Below are 19,556 nucleotides of genomic sequence, written 5' to 3' on the forward strand. Positions count from 1 at the left end.
GATGAGGATGGACCTCTTATAGGAGGTGCCACTTGAGTGGAATTTATTATCATTACAATAATAAATTTTATAGAGCACTTTAAGGTTTGTAAAGTATTTTAATACATACATTTACATTTTTACCTACATTATTTCATTTGATCCTCACAACATCTCTGTGAAGTAGATAAAATTATTATCCCTAGTAACAGATGGGAAAACTGAGGTTGGAACTTAAGTGACTTATCCAATGTCATATAGTTCATAACTATCTCAGACAGATGTTAAATTCAGTCCTTCCTGACTCCAAGTTCAGTGTTCTATATGCTATCACGATGAATTTATGGATGAGAGATCACTAAGAAATCAACCTGAAACAATGAAGAGAGTGCCGTAGAAAAGGACTTGTGCCAAAGGTTGCATACATTCAAGTCTCTGAGCTCCTATGGCTTCTGTAGGACAAAAATGTGAATAAGACCATCAGTCCCTGCTGCCCCCAATGAGCTTATCATAATAATATATATTGTATCTATTAGTATATATTAAAATATTTGTAATAGATATTACACATCAGTAAGAGAGACAAGAAACACACACAAACCTACTCGTGATCTAGAGAGGTATGTAATAAGTGACAAAAAACCTGCCATGGGAGCTTGGAGATGAGGGAAATATCACAACTAGAGACTTCTGCCATTTTGTCGGAAGACTCGGGTTTAAGGGCAAACCCTCATTTTTGTTAACTTTGTGGTTTAGGGCAAGGCACTTGACTCTTCTGCACCTCCATTTCCTTATTTGTAAAATTGGGTCGATAATACATGTATGACTTTAGCAGCTGTGCAAGTATGAAGGATTTTTGTTATTTCCTTTCTGGTTGAGTGGCTATGGGAAGGCTTCTTAGAGTAAGGAGAGTTTGAGCTAAATGCTGAAGGTTAAATGGGGGTTTGATGAGCGGAGAAGAGGGGAAGAGAACATCACCCCAGCCAGAGGAAGTAACATTAGCCAAACTGTAGGAGTAGAAAAATGCAGAGTTTACTCATTATTTGATAGGCAGTATAAGTTGGTGGAAAGGTAGGTTCCTTTTTTTATTTTTTTTGGTGAGAAAAAGAATTTCCACTAAATAATCTTTTCCACTTGATGAAGCTCCTTTGAGAGCAAGATAGATGCTTTTTGTCTTTGTTATCTCTCCCCAGCACATAGTAGGTGCTTAATAAGCTCTCTTTGTTTAATAGGTTTATCGATCCTCCTGATTTCTGGAGCATTGGGATCCCCAAATCTGGTATGGAAGACAGAGGGTCTCATCCTTTGCCAATTCCCCCTCCCAGGCCACACCATCCCCAGATGCTGAGTGGCTTCAGATGGACACTTCTAGGGGGGAAAAAAAGATTTCTAATTCGGATCCAAAAGAGAAAGCTGCATTCCAGGAGGATCGCTCCTTCTTTGAGATGACTGAGACAATTCTGCAGTTCAGCTGGATCCTGCATGGCTTTCTCTCTAGTTCATAAATCTTTCTTCACGCTTACAATTGAGGGCAGGACTCAGAGGTGACAGCATTGTTAGACAGAGAGACAGAAGAGACAGCTTTGAAGAGTCAGTCTATTCATTGGTGCGCTACCTACCGCTGTGCCAGGCAGCAAGGGGGAAGCACACCTGTTTAATAATATGCCCATTAGCAGGGTAGGTGCTGTAATGATTGAGCCCCAGGGCAAAATGGCCTTTCATCATAGTGAGGATAGCTGACCTTTTCACAGCTCTTTCTACATGTAATTTTCAAAGCCTTTTTCTTCCAACATTGTAAGGCAGATAGTTTGAGTATTATTAGGCCCGTTTTACAGCTGAGGAAACTGAGGCTCAGAGCTCTGATTTGCCCATAGTCATACATATTAGTAAAGGGAAGAACTGGGACTCAGAGATTTAGAGGTGAAAAGGACTTTATTGTTGTTGTTCAGTCACAGCTGACTCTGTGGGAGCCCATGGACCATTACTTTCCATGGGTTTTTTTGGGAAAAGACACTGAAGTGGTTCACCATTTCCTTCTCCAGTGGATTAAACAAACAGAGGTTAAATGGCTTGTTTATGGTCTCATAGCTGGTAAATATCTGAGGTTGGATTTGAACCCAGGTCTTCCTGAATCCAGTGCTCAATGCTCTATCCTCTGAGAGGCCTAGCTTCCTCGAAAGAGACCTCTGGGATCATAGATTCCCACTTTTTCATTTTACAGCAGAGGAACAAGAGGCTCACAGAGGTATGGTCACTTGGTCTCCAAGGCCCAGGCTCTTTCCTCTAGTCCACACTACCAATCAGTGAATGCTTCTCTCTTTCTACAGGGAAAGACTTCTTTAGCTCTGTTTCTGAATATAATGAAAATGCCATTGGCCATGTTGAGCCCCAAGGACAGAAATTCCTCAGGTAGAGGATTCCATTAGCAGTTTGTCTACAATAATGCCACAAGGTATAATTAAGAGTCAATGTGCAGGCTGGGTGGTATAATGGAATAATATTGGTTTGGGATACAGAAGACCTGAGTTCAAATCCCAGCTCTGCCTCTTAGTACCTGTATGACCCTGGGCAAAAGAATCGTTGTAGGTCTTAATGTCTTCACCATGAAGTTGGATTGGACCATCTCTAGGAACCCACTGTTACTGTGCTGGACACTAGAGATTCAAATAAAAAAAAAATGAGACTGATCCTGTCCTCAAGGACATTTAATGATAAGAAGAGAAGATGCCATGTTGGCATCAATATCGTCGATACTGACATCTATTTCTTCTGCATGTCTATATCCCCTGTATTTACACTATCTATATCCATCTACTGTCAGATCTCATTGGCACCTATAGTGTCTCCTGTTGACCTAGATTTATTAATCTTTACTGATATTTTTCTAAGTCTATGTCCATATACCCATGTATATATAGGTAAAGGAGATAGACTCAGAAATAGGAGACTGATGGGAGAGCAATATTAATGGGGGAAAGACCTCCTGTCAAAGCCTTACAGTTGACCTAACCTTGAATAGACCTAGGAGTTCCAAGAGGTGGAGGTGAGGAAGAAGAATTAAAATTTAATTTTAATTTTAATTTAATAGATTAAAATTTAATATCCAAAACACTCCAAGTATTATATTTAATAAGATTTATTAAATAGTAACTTGAAGCAAAGAGGAAAAATAAAAGGCTAGAGAAACAGAGAGAGCTCAACCAGTCACGCATGCGGGAAAAAGAGAGCGAGAAGGTGGAGCCACAAAATTATATACACATGTAACAAATGCAAACATGAGGAAACAAAGGGAAAGGGATGCTGGGAGATGAAGTCCAAGGGTACAAGATTTTCTAATTACACAGAGTCTTCCTGACATGGAACCCTTATCATGGTTTGAGACAGTTCAGTGGTGCAGTGGAAAGAGTGTTGAGCCTGGACTCAGGAGGACCTGAATGCAAATCCAACCTCAGACACCGACTAGTTGTGTGGCCTTGGACAAGTCTCTTAATCCTGTTTGTCTTAGTTTTCTCAGAAATAAAATGGGAATGGGTTGGCTAGATGACTTAGTAGATAGAAGGACCGGTCTGGTGTCAGAAAGACTCATCTCCTTGAGTTCAAACATATTCCATGACACTTTCTACTAACTGTGACTCTAAGAAAGTCACTTAACCCTGTTTGCCTCAGTTTCCTCATCTGTAAATGAACTGGAGAAGTAAATGGCAAACCACTCCAATATCTTTGCCAAGAAAGCCCCAAATGTGGTCACAAAGAGTCAGACATTACTAAAATGACTGAACAACAACAACAAAATAGGAATAATAATGTTAGCATCTTTCTTCCAGGATAGTTGTGGGAATCAAATAAGGTGATAATAATAATAATTACTAATATTTCTATAGCACTTACTATGTTCCAGGCACTGTACTAAGCCCTTTATGATTATTATCTCATTTAATCCTCAGGTCAGTAGCCAAGCAACAAGATGGTAAGCCAGAGCTTGTACCCTTTGCCTTTTGGTTCAAAGGAAAACCACACACATTTGACCTATACGTCTCTGGATGTGAATTACTGTCGCCATTAGAACAACCCTTCTTACATCCAAAGAATTGAATATGTCAAGAATTTCTATTAGGTTATGAAGCAATGAGGTACCTCAGAGGCGAGTACACCTCAAAGACTGAGCATCTCATTCTCTGCTTGGTGTCTTTTTTTCTTTTCTTTTCTGTTTGTTTGGGATACCATAAACTTTGCTTTGGGAGGCAGATGCTGGTTTATTAGGAAGCTCTTCTCTCTTCATTCCTGTACTAGAATGGATCTTAGATACTATTAGGTCATGGTTTGACTGTTTCTCAGTCATATCCAACTTTTTGTGATCCCATTTGAGGTTTTCTTGGCAAAGATACTGGATTCATTTGCCACTTCTTTCTCCAGCTCCTTTTACAGATAGGGAAACGGAGGCCAGCAGGGTAAAGTGACTTGCCCAGGGCCACACAACTGGTAAATATCTGAGGCCAGATTTGAACTCAAGAAAATGAGTCTTCCTGACACCAAGCTTGGCATTCTATCACCTTTCCCCTTGCTTTAGAACTGGAAGGGACCTCGGAAGCCATATGGTACAACTCTCATTTTACAGGTCAAGAAACTAAGGTTCAAGGCAATCCCAAGATCCCATAGATAGTCAGCATTAGAGAGGGGGTGGGATTTGAACTCAGACACAGTGTGTTTCCCCTTGTACTACCTCTTTCCAACAGTTCAACTCCCTAATTTTAAAGGTAATGATAAATGAGACTCGGTGAGAAGGGGCTTCTTTCGGTTCCCATGGAGAGTAGGTAGGTGCAGAGTCTTTCTCACCATTTTCTGAATTGTTTTACACAAAGAGCTGAGTTCAGTGGCTCCATGGATAGAAAGACAGACCTGGAGATGGGAGCTCCTGGGTTCAAATCTGACCTTAGACACTTCCTAGCTGTGTGTCTCTGGGCACTTAACCTCTCTGCCTTAATCCATTGGAGAAGAAAAGGGCAAACCACTCCAATATCTCTGCCAAGAAAACCCCCCAGACAGCAAGGTCCAGGGGATCATGACAAGCTGGATGTGATGACTAAACAATGGAACAACAATCAGGATTCACTCTCCAGGGCCCTAACTAGGATGGAGTGACTAGGGCTGTGCATCAGGGCACCATATTTAGTGAGAACTAACAGTACTTACTGTCCATTAGTGGCATAAAAAACAATAGAGCTTAGCACCTAGTTAGGAATAATAATAAAAATTGAAAATCAACAGCTGGTGGACTGGGATGAATTCTTTTTCATTCTCCTCCTCGCCCTATTCCTGATTTTCAGACTTCAAAATCATGCCTTTGCTATCATCTCATCCTGAAAGTCCCTCAGTTCTGGGAGCCTCCTCATCCTGGACCAGCTAAGTCCCCAAAGGCCTTCTCAATGTGGACTGTCTCTACAAAGGGCCCACTCTATTTTTCCCATTGGTGGGTTCCTTCCATTTTGCAGAGGGGCCAAAGCCAGCCTTAATTTCCTTCCTGGCTCTATCGCTGACTTAAAGACTTCAAAGACCATGCCTTCAAGTTGGGTATCTTCATCTCCATCCCCTTCTTCCCTACTTTCACTTTTCAGCTCCTTTTCCCTTATTTTATTACAGGATTTGGGGTGGCTGTCTTTTTGCTTGTATTTGTATCTATAGCATAGTGCCTGGCACAAAGTAAGGACTTAATAAATGCATATTTTCTCACTTTTCCCCCCTGCTCCAGCAGCAGCAGTGTCCCATAGTCTCTGGTCCTCTCCTCTCCTCCCATTTCTTTCCATTTGCCCTGGGAGTGGGATGTGATACTTGCCCAGGGCACACCAATCCCTAGTTATTGCCAACCTTGCCCTCTTCACACTTTTCTCTCAGTTGAGTTGTTTTCTACAGATATCATTTTGGATTTGACCACAACAAAATCCACAGCTTAGCACTAAAGAATTTCTGCTCCCTGGCTTTGTCTTGCTTTTCTAGCCCTTTCTTACACCATATCCCTACATGGATCCTCCCTTCTCTCTTTTCTTATTATGTCCCATATTTTCATCCTTCCTTCTGTGTCTTTGCTGCTTTCTTTGATGATGCCAGAAACCCTCTACTCTTCTTTCTCTTTACCTGTTGAAATCTTATATATCTGCTAAGTCTGAGTTCAAAATGTCACTGCTTCCAAGAAATTGTTGTTTGTTTGGGTTTTTCTGATTTTCCTTCATCCAAGCAAGAATGATATTTGCCTGAGTGGTCTTTCTTAGCATCTTATTTGTACCTTTCTTATACACTTACCAGGTTCTCTTTTGTGGAATGATTATTTGTTTCATCTCTATTACTAGGCTGTTAGCTCCTTGAAGGCAGGAGATGTATCTAATTTGTCTGAATCTTCCCAGAGAGCCATCCTCAGAGATGAGAAGACGTGTGTTCAAGTTTTGTCTCTGATACAGACTGGGCGGTGAATTAACTGTTCAGTCCCCTAGGAAAGAGGTGTCAAATAGACAACCACATGAGACCAATAACGCCCCAAAGTACAATCTGAATCAGATTAAAATATAATGTATAAAGTTTAACATATTAAGCAAAATGATATTTATTTAATCAAACATATTTATAAAATATGTACTTAATAAAATATTTGATGAAATAATATTTAACAAAATAAATATACAAGAAAACAGATCATATTAATATGTGTTTTACAGAGCTGTGTGCAGTCTCCAGAAAGTCTTCCTTATGGTTCTCATTTTTATTTGAGTTTGACACCACTACTTTAGGCAACTTTCTAAGACTATAATTTGGAGAAGTTACCCATGCATTGGCAGAGAAAGTTAACTCACCTGAGAGTTCTCTAAATCAATGAAACTGAAGGTCCAGTGCTTATCTTTCCTCCCTTAGTACTTAGTACAATGCCCCACATATAATAGAAACTTACTAAACGTCTGAATGATTGAATGAAGAACTGACAAAAGGTGGTAATAAAGATCCCATTTTCTGATCCTGTAATGATCACAGGAAAATTAATTGTGCACAGGGGCTTAACAAATATTTCTGGAATTGAATTGAATTTTGCAAAAGCAGTGAAACTTTCCAAAGGGATTTGGAAGCTTAACTTTGAGCATGAAATATATGAACAACCATAGCAGAAGGACGGTCAAGGGACAGGAACATGTGCTCCCTTCTGGAGGCCAGGAAATGATGAGATGTTTCAAATAATAATAATTTTAAAAGAAACAGACAGCAGGAAATGTTGGTGCTGCAACCTCCATCTGTTGTGTTTGGGCTCTGCTCACTATAGAGGACATGAACCCAGGAGATCAACTCCACGTGAAGGGAGTTAGTGCCAAACCCAGAGCTAGAGTTGGGGTGAATCCAGCCACACGGGGCTGTACTAGATGTACTCGACAGTCATGCAGAACCCCCTAGGAAGAGACAGGGGAATGACTAAAGGACATCTTCATTAGCCCAGCCATACTTGGACACAGGGGGATCATTTCTGCACCTCCCATATAAGTTTTTTCCAGAAGATTTTTTTCAACCCTATTCAATGCATTAGGAAGTGTAGGGGCTACAACCATTTCTTTTTAGGGTGGATAATGAATGATTGGATTATCTAATTATTTCTCCTGTATTTTATGTTTTTAAATATTTTTATATTTTATTTTTAAATATATTTAAATCTTTATATTTTTAACATATATTATATTTAAATATATACATGTATTTAAAATAGATATGTTTATTAAATATATGTAAATATGTATTTATACATTTCAAATATATTTTATATTTAAATATACATTTAAAAGCCCTACCTTCTTCATACATACATGTATATCCACATACATACATATGTATACCTATATACATATATATGCACATATATATGAATAAGTAGATACTTGTATTTCTATTTTTAATGTTTCAATTCTTCTACTATTGGACTTGTTTGTGTTGCACTGATAATGACTTACAAAACTGATTATCCCAAATATCACACATTGAAACAGGGAATGGTAATAATGGGGTCTCATTCAGAAACTTCATGTGGGCTCGGGAGGACCCTCCTCACAGACTTTTCTTTTTTCTGAGACAAGGCATTTCACTGCATTTTGGAGACCATTGAATGATTCTACCCCTCTAAAGATGAGGAAATTGCATTCCAGAGAGGTCATCATTATTTTGTGAACTTGAGTCAGATAATGACCAAGTGAGAATTAGATTCTAGATCTCCTGATTCCTTATCCAGTGTTCTTCTACCCCATCACACCAGGGAAAAGAAAAGGGGACAAACATTTGTTAAGTGCCTACTACATGTTGGGGGCTGTGCTAAGCACTTTACAAATATTATTAGAGCTTCACAAAAACCTTATGAGGAAGGTCCATTATTTTATCCCCTTTATGAATGGGGAAACTGAGGCAGAAAAGGGTTAAGTGACTTGCCCAAGGTCATATGTAGTATCTGAGGTCAGATTTGTACTCGTCTTCTTGACACCAGGTCCAGAACTCTATCTATAGCCAGCTGTCTCTACCATTACCCCCTAATAACTCTCTCCCCACCAACCCTCCCACTTAACGCATGATGTTAAAGCAAATTAAATTCAATACAGTGAAGACTGACTACTTGAAAAACACGGTGAAAGGTGTGATGGGAAAGAAATAAAAAATGAATAAGACTGAGGCTCTGTCCTCATGAAATTTTCTAGTCTCAGGAGAGATTGCAGGCTCTTCTCACTCCAAGTGCCAAGATCCTGGGAAGACAAATGATGATGTAGCTTTGCTGAGCCTGAAGGAAGGTTCTGGCTTCAGTGGATCCCATCCACTTCAGGTCACTCACCATAGAAACTGTGGAAAGACAGATCTCCCACCTGAGGGCACCTTCTTGACAACCTTGGGTCATTTGAATTACTCTACCTGAGTGCTTAATAAGACCAAATCTGCAAACATGTGTGGCTCTGGATTAATAGGGAGCAAGGACACAACTTAATTGGAGAAAGGACACAACTGTCTCCAACGGTGAAATAGGAAGAATTTCGGAGTGGGGAGAGAGGTCATTTTGGCCACTCTATCTAAAAATTGTCAGTCTCACTGAGCTCCACTGTGGGATTTCTGTGCTGAAGTTAAGCTCCAAGTCACACTAAAAATTTCTTTTTGCTCTGGATCTGAGAAAAGGGATTTTAGAGATCATACATTCTTTATTTTTTAAAATTTTTATATTAATTTTTTTTGCCAATTACATGTAACAAATTTCCACACAAGTTTTCCTAAGTTTTATGATCAAACTTCTTTCCCTCCCTCCCTTCCATTTCCCCTCTGGAGCTGACAAGAGATTCAATCTGGGTTCTATATGTAGGGATAATACATCCTAATTCCTTTATTTTATAGGTAAGGAAATTGAAGCTCACAGAGGGTCAAGGTCACAAAGCGTATAAAACAGGACCAGACAGAGTGTTCTTTTTGGCCTCTCTGGCTTTTTCTCTGGTTAGTTGGACTATTTAAGGGGCTATTTATTTAGTACAGTGGAAAGAGATCCTGAGAAAGTCACTTAAACCTCTGTTTGCCTCAGTTTCCTCAATTTACCAACCTTTGTCAAAATACTTTCTCTCTCATCCCTGGTTTCCTTATTTATAAAATGTGAGGATTAGACAGAATGGATTCAGAAGTCCTTTCTAGATCTATAGCTATTATTCTATGGTAAAATAGGGGTATGACCAAAAGATAAAATTGGCCAGGTGAACATGGCAGGCTGGCAAAAGAGGAGGTGCTCCCTTCACCCTTCTGGTATCCATCCTCTCCTTTGGAGTTTATGTGGACTCCTGGCTCTGATCTCAATGGCCTCCACATAGACCCAAAGGATGAGGAAGAGCCTAGAAGTTTGGACTTGGAAGTACGGCCAGAGCATCTGTTACTTTCCGGATGGGCACAAGGGAACGTAAGGGCAGATGGTAGAGCAGATCGTCTGATATGAAAGAACAGATGAGACACAAGAATTGTCAGCTGAGTTCATAGCAGAGTTCAAGGTTTAGTCTATGTAATCAGGGGTGGGACAGATGGAGAGTAAAAGAGTAAGTTGGGGGAGCGCCTCTGGGCTCAGTGTCTGTTACTGTGGGCTGGCTGCAGCTGAAGGTTTATGCGGGTAGCCTGACTGCCCAAGTGCCAACACAAATGCTGTTGGATGGAGGCCAAATGGGTGGACAAGCTGGTGTCTAGGGGATCCCACCGCGGCCAGGTATAAGGGACCTGACCATGGAAAACCATGTCAGATGGACTGGGACACCTGGGCTGAACTCTCTGTTGGTGAAAGTCTGGGGGCACAGCAGAATTGGCAGCAAGACTTCCCAGATGCCAAGCCAGGTAACTACTGAGAGAGCATTTACTGTCTTGTTCATGATTGGGTCCAAAATGTTGGGAAGAGTAAACCTCTCTATAAAAGGTAAATGGAGGCAGCTGGGTAGCTCAGCAGATGGGGAGTAAGGCTTAGAGATGGGAGGTCCTGGGTTCAAACATGACCTCAGACACTTCCCAGCTGTGTGACCCTGGGCAAGTCACTTAACCTCTATTGCCTAGCCCTTACCACTCTTCTGCCTTGGAACCAATACTTACAATAGATTCCAAGATGGGAGGTAAAGGTTTAAAAAAAAGCCCCAGTAAATAGGTTCTGTTATTAGAGTTAAGGAGCAAAGGAAGAGGGAATGTGACAGACCTGGACAATCCTCAAATGTAAGGATGGAACAATGTCCACTCATCCCATTTCCTTCTTCTTCACCCCCACCCCCAATCTCCGTCATATTCCCCCCTCCCTAGTTTTGGAGTGACAGAACCATAGAATCTTTTTTTTTTCTTCTCTTTCTATATATTTTTTTCATTTTTTTAAAACATTATTTTATTTGGCCATTTTCAAACATTATTCATTGTAAACAAAGGTCATTTTCTTTTCCTCCCCCCCTCCCGCCACCCCTCCCATAGCTGACACGAAATTCCACTTGGGTATCAGATGTGTCCTTGATTTGAACCCATTTCCATGTTGTTGGTATTTGCATTAGGATGTTCATTTAGAGTCTCTCCTACATCATACCCCCTACACTCCTGTAGTCCAGCAGTTGCTTTTCCTCGGTGTTTTTACTCCCATTTGTCCTCTGCTTGTGGATAGTGTTTTTTCTCCTAGATCCTTACAGACTGTTTAGGGACATTGCATTGACACTAACGGAGAAGCCCATTACGTTCGATTGTACCAAAGTGTATCAGTCTCTGTGTACAATGTTCTCCTGGTTCTGCTCCTTTTGCTCTGCATCACTTCCTGGAGGTCTTTCCAGTCTCCATGGAATTCCTCCACTTTATTATTCCTTTTAGCACAATAGTATTCCATCACCAACATATACCATAATTTGTTCAGCCATTCCCCAATTGAAGGGCATCCCCTCATTTTCCAATTTTTTGCCACCACAAAGAGCACAGCTATGAATATTCTTGTACAAGTTTCTTATTATCTCTTTGGGGTACAAGCCCAGCAGTGCTATGGCTGGATCAAAGGGCAAGAACCATAGAATCTTAGAGTTGTTCGGTACCTGAAAGTCCATTGTGCCTTGGGCAGGAATCCCTACACAACATCCCTGGCAGTCTCTTCTTTGGAATGTAGGGGGCAAGTCACTATCTTGTAAGATAATGAAAACTTGAGGTGTTTTTCACTTGACAAATTGCAGTTCCACGGTATGGAACATGACCATCCCACTGGATTTAGACCAACGGTCCCAAATCCCCTGGGCTTCTTAGACATTTTATTTACAACTGCAGATATTCTAGTGAGAATTTTCAGCTCCTGTTACCAGTAATTATTTTACTCAGTTCATTAAGCTTCTGTGAAGTGTGCCTGCTATCTAGAAAACCAACTGAGGTGGCTTGATGCTGAGTTAAGATAAGACATGGTCTTCTGCCTTCACTAATCACTCAAGTGGCATTTATTAACTATCTAGTATGTTCTAGGCATTATGTTAAAGCCTGGGGATATAAATGCACAAATAAAGCAGTTCCTTTCCTCAAACAGCCTATATTAAAGAGGAAAGAATAAATAAGAAGATGAGTCTAATAGTAAGATAAGACATGAACCCAAATAACTATATTATAAATCTTATACAATGAGTTCATTAGGGAATTGCAAAAAAAAAAAAGTGAGGACTTACAAGGGAAGGACTTATTACTAAATGTGGGAAGATCAGGGAAAGCTTCCTGAAAGCATTTATTTGTTTAAGTTGGGGCTGAACGGGTGGGCTAATTCTTTTTTTTTTTTAAACATTTTATTTGGTCGTTTTCATACATTATTCACTGGAAACAAAGATCATTTTCTTTTCCTCCCCCCCCCCCCCCGCCTTTCCCTCTCCCATAGCCGAGGCATGATTCCACTGGTTATCACATGTGTTCTTGACTCGAACCCATTTCCCTGTTGTTGGAATTTGCATTAGAGTGTTCATTTAGAGTCTCTCCTCAGTCTTATCCCCTCCAACCCTGTAGTCAAGCAGTTGCTTTTCATCGGTGTTTTTACTCCCACAGTTTATCCTCTGCTTGTGGGTAGTATTTTTTTTAGATCCCTGCAGATTGTTCAGGGACATTGCATTGATACTAATGGAGAAGTCCATCACCTTCGATTGTACCACAATGTATCAGTCTCTGTGTATAATGTTTTCCTGGTTCTGCTCCTTTCGCTCTGCATCACTTCCTGGCGGTTGTTCCAGTCTCCATGGAATTCCTCCACTTTATTATTCCTTTTAGCACAATAGTATTCCATCACCAACATATACCACAATTTGTTCAGCCATTCCCCAATTGATGGGCATCCCCTCGTTTTTGGCCACCACAATGAGCGCAGCTATGAATATTTTTGTACAAGTCTTTTTGTCCATTATCTCTTTGGGGTACAAGTCCAGCAGAGCTATGGCTGGGTCAAAGGGCAGACATTCTTTTATCGCCCTTTGGGCATAGGTCCAAATTGCCCTCCAGAATGGTTGGATCAATTCACAACTCCACCAGCAATGAATTAATGTCCCCACTTTGCCACATCCCCTCCAGCATTCATTACTTTGCATAGCTGTCATGTTAGCCAATCTGCTAGGTGTGAGGTGATACCTCAGAGTTGTTTTGATTTGCATCTCTCTGATTATAAGAGATGTAGAGCACTTTTTCATGTGCTTATTAATAGTTTTGATTTCTTTGGCTGAGAACTACCTGTTCATGTCCCTTGCCCATTTGTCAATTGGAGAATGGCTTGATTTTTTGTACAATTGATTTAGTTCTTTATAAATTTGAGTAATTAAACCTTTGTCAGAGGTTTTTATGAAGATTGTTTCCCAATTTGTTGCTACCCTTCTGATTTTGGTTACATTGGTTTTGTTTGTACAAAAACTTTTTAATTTGATGTAATCCAGATTATTTATTTTGCATTTTGTAACTCTTTCTAATTCTTGCTTGGTTTTGAAGTATTTCCCTTCCCAAAGGTCTGACATGTATACTATTCTGTGTTCGCCTAATTTTCTTATAGTTTCCTTCTTTATGTTCAAGTCATTCACCCATTTTGAATTTATCTTGGTGTAGGGTGTGAGGTGTTGATCTAAGCCTAATCTTTCCCACACTGTCCTCCAATTTTCCCAGCAGTTTTTATGAAATAGTGGATTTTTGTCCCAAAAGCTGGGATCTTTGGGTTTGTCATATACTGTCTTGCTGAGGTTGCTTGCCCCCAGTCCATTCCACTGATCCTCCTTTCTGTCTCTTAGCCAGTACCAAATTGTTTTGATGACCGCTGCTTTGTAATATAGTCTGAGATCTGGGACTGCAAGATCCCCTTCCTTTGTATTTTTTTTCATTATTTCCCTGGATATCCTTGATCTTTTGTTCTTCCAAATGAACTTTGTTATGGTTTTTTCTAAATCAGTAAAAAAAAAATTTTGGAAGTTCCATGGGTATGGTGCTAAATAGATAGATGAGTTTGGGTAGGATGGTCATTTTTATTATATTGGCTCGTCCTACCCATGAGCAGTTGGGTGGGCTAATTCTTAAAGAAGAGGAAAAGCTCATTTTAAATTTAGGGAACAATGTGAAAAAACGCATGGCGATAAGAGTACCTTGGAACCTGCTTAGGAGGCAAAAGGTGGTCCATTTTGACCATACAGTAGAGTGCATGCTGTGGTACAGTAAAGTGACCTAATATTAGAAAGACTGGATGGTGGAGGGCTTTCAATATCAGGCATAGGAGTTTGAATTTCCTCAGAAGTCATTGTGGAGCTTCTGAAGATTTTTTAGCAGATACTTGACAAAAATAAATCTAGGAATTAGAAGCATTATTCTTTTTAAAAAAATCATAATTTATTTATTTATTTGTAAATTTTTATTTAGTCAATTTAGAACATTATTCCTCGATTACAAGACTCATATTCTTTCCCTCTCTCCCTTTGTGACAAGGAAATCATTTTAAAAGACTGATATATATTAATTTAAGGTCGCCAAGGAATTCCTTAATGAAAACTCAAGTCAGCAGTCAACCTTTTATGGAGTTTAATTACAAACAGGAGGAAGAAAGGTATTAGAGAGAGACAGACAGACAGACAGACAGACAGACAGACAGAGAAAGGGGAGAGAAGGGAATAGGGCTTAAATACCCCCTCTGTTTAGGCTGAGCCAAAAGGCCCAAGCCCTTAGACAGCTGAGGCAAAGAAAAAAGACTAGTCCCTATCACTCACATGACCAAAATGGAGAAACAGTCTCAGGGGCCTCCACCTCCAGCCTTCTTCAGAGCAAGCTTCTCAGAGCACAACCTCTCAGAGCAAAAACTCTCCAACCACCTCAGTCCTCAGACCCCTCTATCTTTAAGGAAACCATCCAAGTTCCCTCCCCTCAGTTCTCACATCTACCAATCACTGTCCATGTCTTCCCTGTGCCAATGGTGGCTCTAGCTTAACCCAGGACCGCCCAGAGGTCTGTGGCTTTGCACATGTCTGTTGAAGGTCATATTCTCAAATAATTAAATCTTGATCCTTTGCTGCAGCCCTTCCTAAATCCTGTTACCCTGAGCAGGGTGGAGATTGTATTTTCCAAGACCTGGTTCTGTCATTCCAAGTATCTCTATTGTATCAATTCTAAAATCAATCATGACTCAAAGAACTTCCTGTTCTATGCTTAAGCATAGGTCAAAGCCCTTTCCATTGTTCAGCAAAAGGTTTCTGTCCTAAAGTAATCTTAAGTAGGGAGGAGAAGGACCCTCCCATGCCAAGGGGGGGTTCACATTCCAATAGACTATCAGTAGGAAATTTTTCAAGTATGAAATTTCCCAATGGTGAAATTTCCAACATTTATAAGTCTAAGAAATTTTAAGGTTTATACCTTCCACCCCACCCTTCCACTAGCCAACATGCAATTCCACTGGGTTTTACATGTGTCCTTGATCAGAACCTATTTCCATGTTGTTGGTGTTTATATTAGGATGTTCATTTAGAGTCTACATCCCCAATCATATCCCCCTTGACCCATGTAATCAAGCAGTTGTTTTTCTTCGGTGTTTTTACTCCCACAGTTTTTTCTCTGAATGTGGATATTGCTCTTTCTCATAATTCCCTCCAAGATGTTCAGGATCACTGCATTGCCACTAATGGAGAAGTCCATTATGTTCGATTGTACCACAGTGTATCAGTCTCTGTTTACAATGTTTTCCTGGTTCTTCTCCTTTCACTCTGCATCACTTCTTGGAGGTCATTCCAGTCCCCATGGAATTCCTCCAGTTTATTATTTCTTTGAGCACAAGAGTATTCCATCACCAACATACACCACAATTTGTTCAGGCATTCCCCAATTGAAGGGCATCCCCTCATTTTCCAATTTTTTGCCACCACAAAGAGTGCAGCTATGAATATTCTTGTACCAGTCTTTTTCCTTGTTATCTCTTTGGGGTACAAACCCAGCAGTGCTATGGCTGGATCAAAGGGCAGATAGTCCTTTATCGCCCTTTGGGCATTGTTCCAAATTGCTTTACAGAATGGTTAGATCAATTCACAATTCCACTAGCAATGTATTAATGTCCCAACTTTGCCACACCCTATCCAGCATTCATTACTTTCCTTTGCTGTCATATTAGCCAATCTGCTAGGTGTGAGGTGATACCTCAGAGTTGTTTTGATTTGCATTTCTCTGATTATTAGAGATTTAGAGCACTTCTTCATGTGCTTATTAATAGTTTTGATTTCTTTAACTGAAAATTGCCTATTCATCTCCCTTGCCTATTTATCAATTGGAGAATGGCTTGATTTTTTGTACAATTGATTTAGCTCTTTATAAATTTGAGTAATTAGACCTTTATGAGAGGTTTTTGTTATGAAGATTGCTTCTCAATTTGTTGCTTCCTTTCTAATTTTGGTTGCATTGGTTTTGTTTCTCCAAAACCTTTTTAATTTGATGTAACCAAAATTATTTATTTTACATTTTGTGATTTTTTCTAACTCTTGCTTGGTTTTAAAATCTTTCCTTTCCCAAAGATCTGACATGTATACTATTCTGTGTTCACCAAATTTATAGTTTCCTGCTTTATATCCAAGTCATTCATCCATTCTGAGTTTATCTTGGTGTAGAGTGTGAGATGTTGATCCAAACCTAATCTCTCCCATACTGTCTTCCAATTTTTCCAGCAGTTTTTGTCGAATAGTAGATTTTGGTCCCAAAAGCTGGGATTTTTGGGCTTATCATAGATTGTCTCGCTGAGGTCCCTTACCACAAGTCTATTCCACTGATCCTCCTTTCTGTCTCTTAGCCAGTACCAAATTATTTTGATGACCACTGCTTTATAGTATAGTTTGAGATTGGGGATTGCAAGGCCACCTTCCTTCACATTTTTTTATGATTTTCCTGTATATCCTTGATTTTTTGTTCTTCCAAATGAACTTTGTTATGTTTTTTTCTAATTCAGTAAAAAAGTTTTTTGGTAATTCAATGGGTATGACACTGAATAAGTAAATTAGATTGGGTAGGATGGTCATTTTTATTATGTTAGCTCATCCTACCCATGATCAGATGATGTTTTTCTAATTGTTTAGATCTAGTTTTAATTGTGTGAAGAGTGTTTTGTAGTTGTGTTCATATAGTTCCTGTGTTTGTCTTGACAGATAGATTCCTAAAGATTTTATACTGTCTAGGGTGATTTTAAATGGAATTTCTCTTTCTAATTCTTGCTGCTGAGATGTGTTGGAGATATGTAGAAATGCTGATGACTTATGTGGGTTTATTTTGTATCCTGCAACTTTGCTAAAGTTGTTGATTATTTCGATTAGCTTTTTAGTTGATTCTCTAGGATTCTTTAAGTAGACCATCATATCATCTGCAAAGAGTGATAACTTGTTCTCCACATTGCCTGTTTTAATACCTTCAATTTCTTTTTCTTCTCTAATTGCTACTGCTAGTGTTTCTAGTACAATGTCAAATAATAGAGGTGATAATGGGCATCCTTGTTTTACTCCTGATCTTATTGGGAAGGCTTCTAGCTTCTCCCCAATGCAGATGATATTTGCTGATGGTTTTATATATATACTGTTTATTGTTTTTAGTAAAGTCCCTTCTATTCCTATGTTTTCTAGTGTTTTCAATAGGAATAGGTGTTGTATTTTGTCAAAGGCTTTTTCTGCGTCTATTGAGATAATCATGTGATTTTTGTTGGTTTGCTTGTTAATATGGTCAATTATGCGGATAGTTTTTCTAATATTGAACCATCCTTACATTCCTGGTATAAATCCTACATGGTCATAGTGAATAACCTTTGTGATCACTTGCTGGAGTCTTTTCCCTAGTATCCTATTTAAGATTTTTGCATCTATGTTCATTAAGGAGATTGGTCTATAGTTTTCTTTCTCTGTTTTTGCCCTGCCTGTCTTTGGAATCAGTACCATGTTTGTGTCATAAAGGGAATTTGGTAGAACTCCCTCTTTGCTTATTATGTCAAATAGTTTGTATAATATTGGGATTAGTTGTTCTTTGAATATCTGATAGAATTCATTTGTGAAACCATCTGGTCCTGGGGATTTTTTCTTAGGGAGTTCTTTGATGGCTTGTTCAACTTATTTTTCTGATATGGGATTGTTTAGGTAATCTATTTCTTCCTCTGTTAGTCTAGGCAATTTATATTTTTGTAAGTATTCATCCATATCACCTAGATTGCCATATTTATTACCATATAATTGGGCATAATATTTTTTAATGATTGCCCTAATTTCCTCTTCATTAAAGGTGAGGTCTCCCTTTTCATCTTGGATACTGTCAATTTGGTTTTCTTCTTTCCTTTTTTAAATTAGATTGACCAGTACTTTGTCTATTTTATTTGTTTTTTTCAAAGTACCAGATTCTAGTCTTATATGGAGTGTCTATGCTGCTGTGACTAGGCTGCCTCCTCTGTGCTTCTCCTTGGGCTGCCTCTCAGCCACCCACATCAGAGCCCTGAGTGTGGCATAATTTTGCCCACAAGGTATGCCCTCCATGCTAGTGCCCTTGTTGGCCCAGAGATTCCAGCCACTGCTAAAGGCTCAGTACTGCGGATGAGGGAGGGATCCTGGGACCATCTTTCTTCCTTCACCTTAAATTGTAGTGTTCTAGAATTCAGGCTTTTGGGGGGTGTGTATCTTTTAAGTTGAGTCCAGCAAGAGGGTTCCTTAGCTCTGTCTTGTTGTTAGATTTGATTTTCAGTCCCCTAGGAGCATTTGGTTTTTAATCTCTGAGGAAGGGTTTTCAGAGGTCTGAACTTTTGCTGCCTCTGCACCACCATCTTGACTCTGCCTCCCCTAGAAGCATTATGCTACCAAGGGAATGAAGCATGGATTTAAGGAGGGAGAGAGTGCACAGGAGACCAGGTGGAAAGTTTTTGCTGTAATCTAAGTGGGTAATGGGCAGCTAGTTGGCACAGTGGACAGAGCACTAGGCTCAGGATCAGGAAGAGTCATCTTGAATTTGAATCTGGTCTCAGACTCTTACTAGCTATGTGACCCTTGACAAGTAACTTAACCTTGTTTGTCAGTCTCTCATCCATAAAAATGAACTAGAGAAGGAAATAGCAAACCATTCTAGAATCTTTGCTAAGAAACCTCCAAAATGGGGTCATAGAGAGTTAGACACAATTGAAATGATGGAATGACCACAACAAAAAGTTGGATAGTAATAGGGACCTGTGTTAGAAGGTGACAGTGGGAAGAGAGCAAGGGACAGATCCAGAAAATGTTGTGAAAGGAACATTGATAGGGTAAAAGAAACGAGGGGGAGAGAAAAATAAACATGGTACTATGATTTTGAACATTGGAGAAACTGGATGAATGGTGGTGCCATTTGCAGAAATAGTTAAAGCAGGAAGAGGAGCTGGTCTAAAAGGAAGAATTACAAAGGCTTGACACGTTGAATTTGAGGTGTTTGTTAAACATCTAGGTGGAAATGCCTTATTGTTAGTCAAGGGTACATATCTGGAGTTGAGGGGAGATGAAGGCTCCATGTGTGGTCTGAAGAGGCACCTGCACAGAGGTGGGACTTAAATCTATGTCTGTGAATAATATTATCATGGGAGGTTGAAAGGGAAG

Source organism: Monodelphis domestica, chromosome 1, assembly GCF_027887165.1.
Source record: "Monodelphis domestica isolate mMonDom1 chromosome 1, mMonDom1.pri, whole genome shotgun sequence".
NCBI lineage: Eukaryota > Metazoa > Chordata > Mammalia > Didelphimorphia > Didelphidae > Monodelphis > Monodelphis domestica.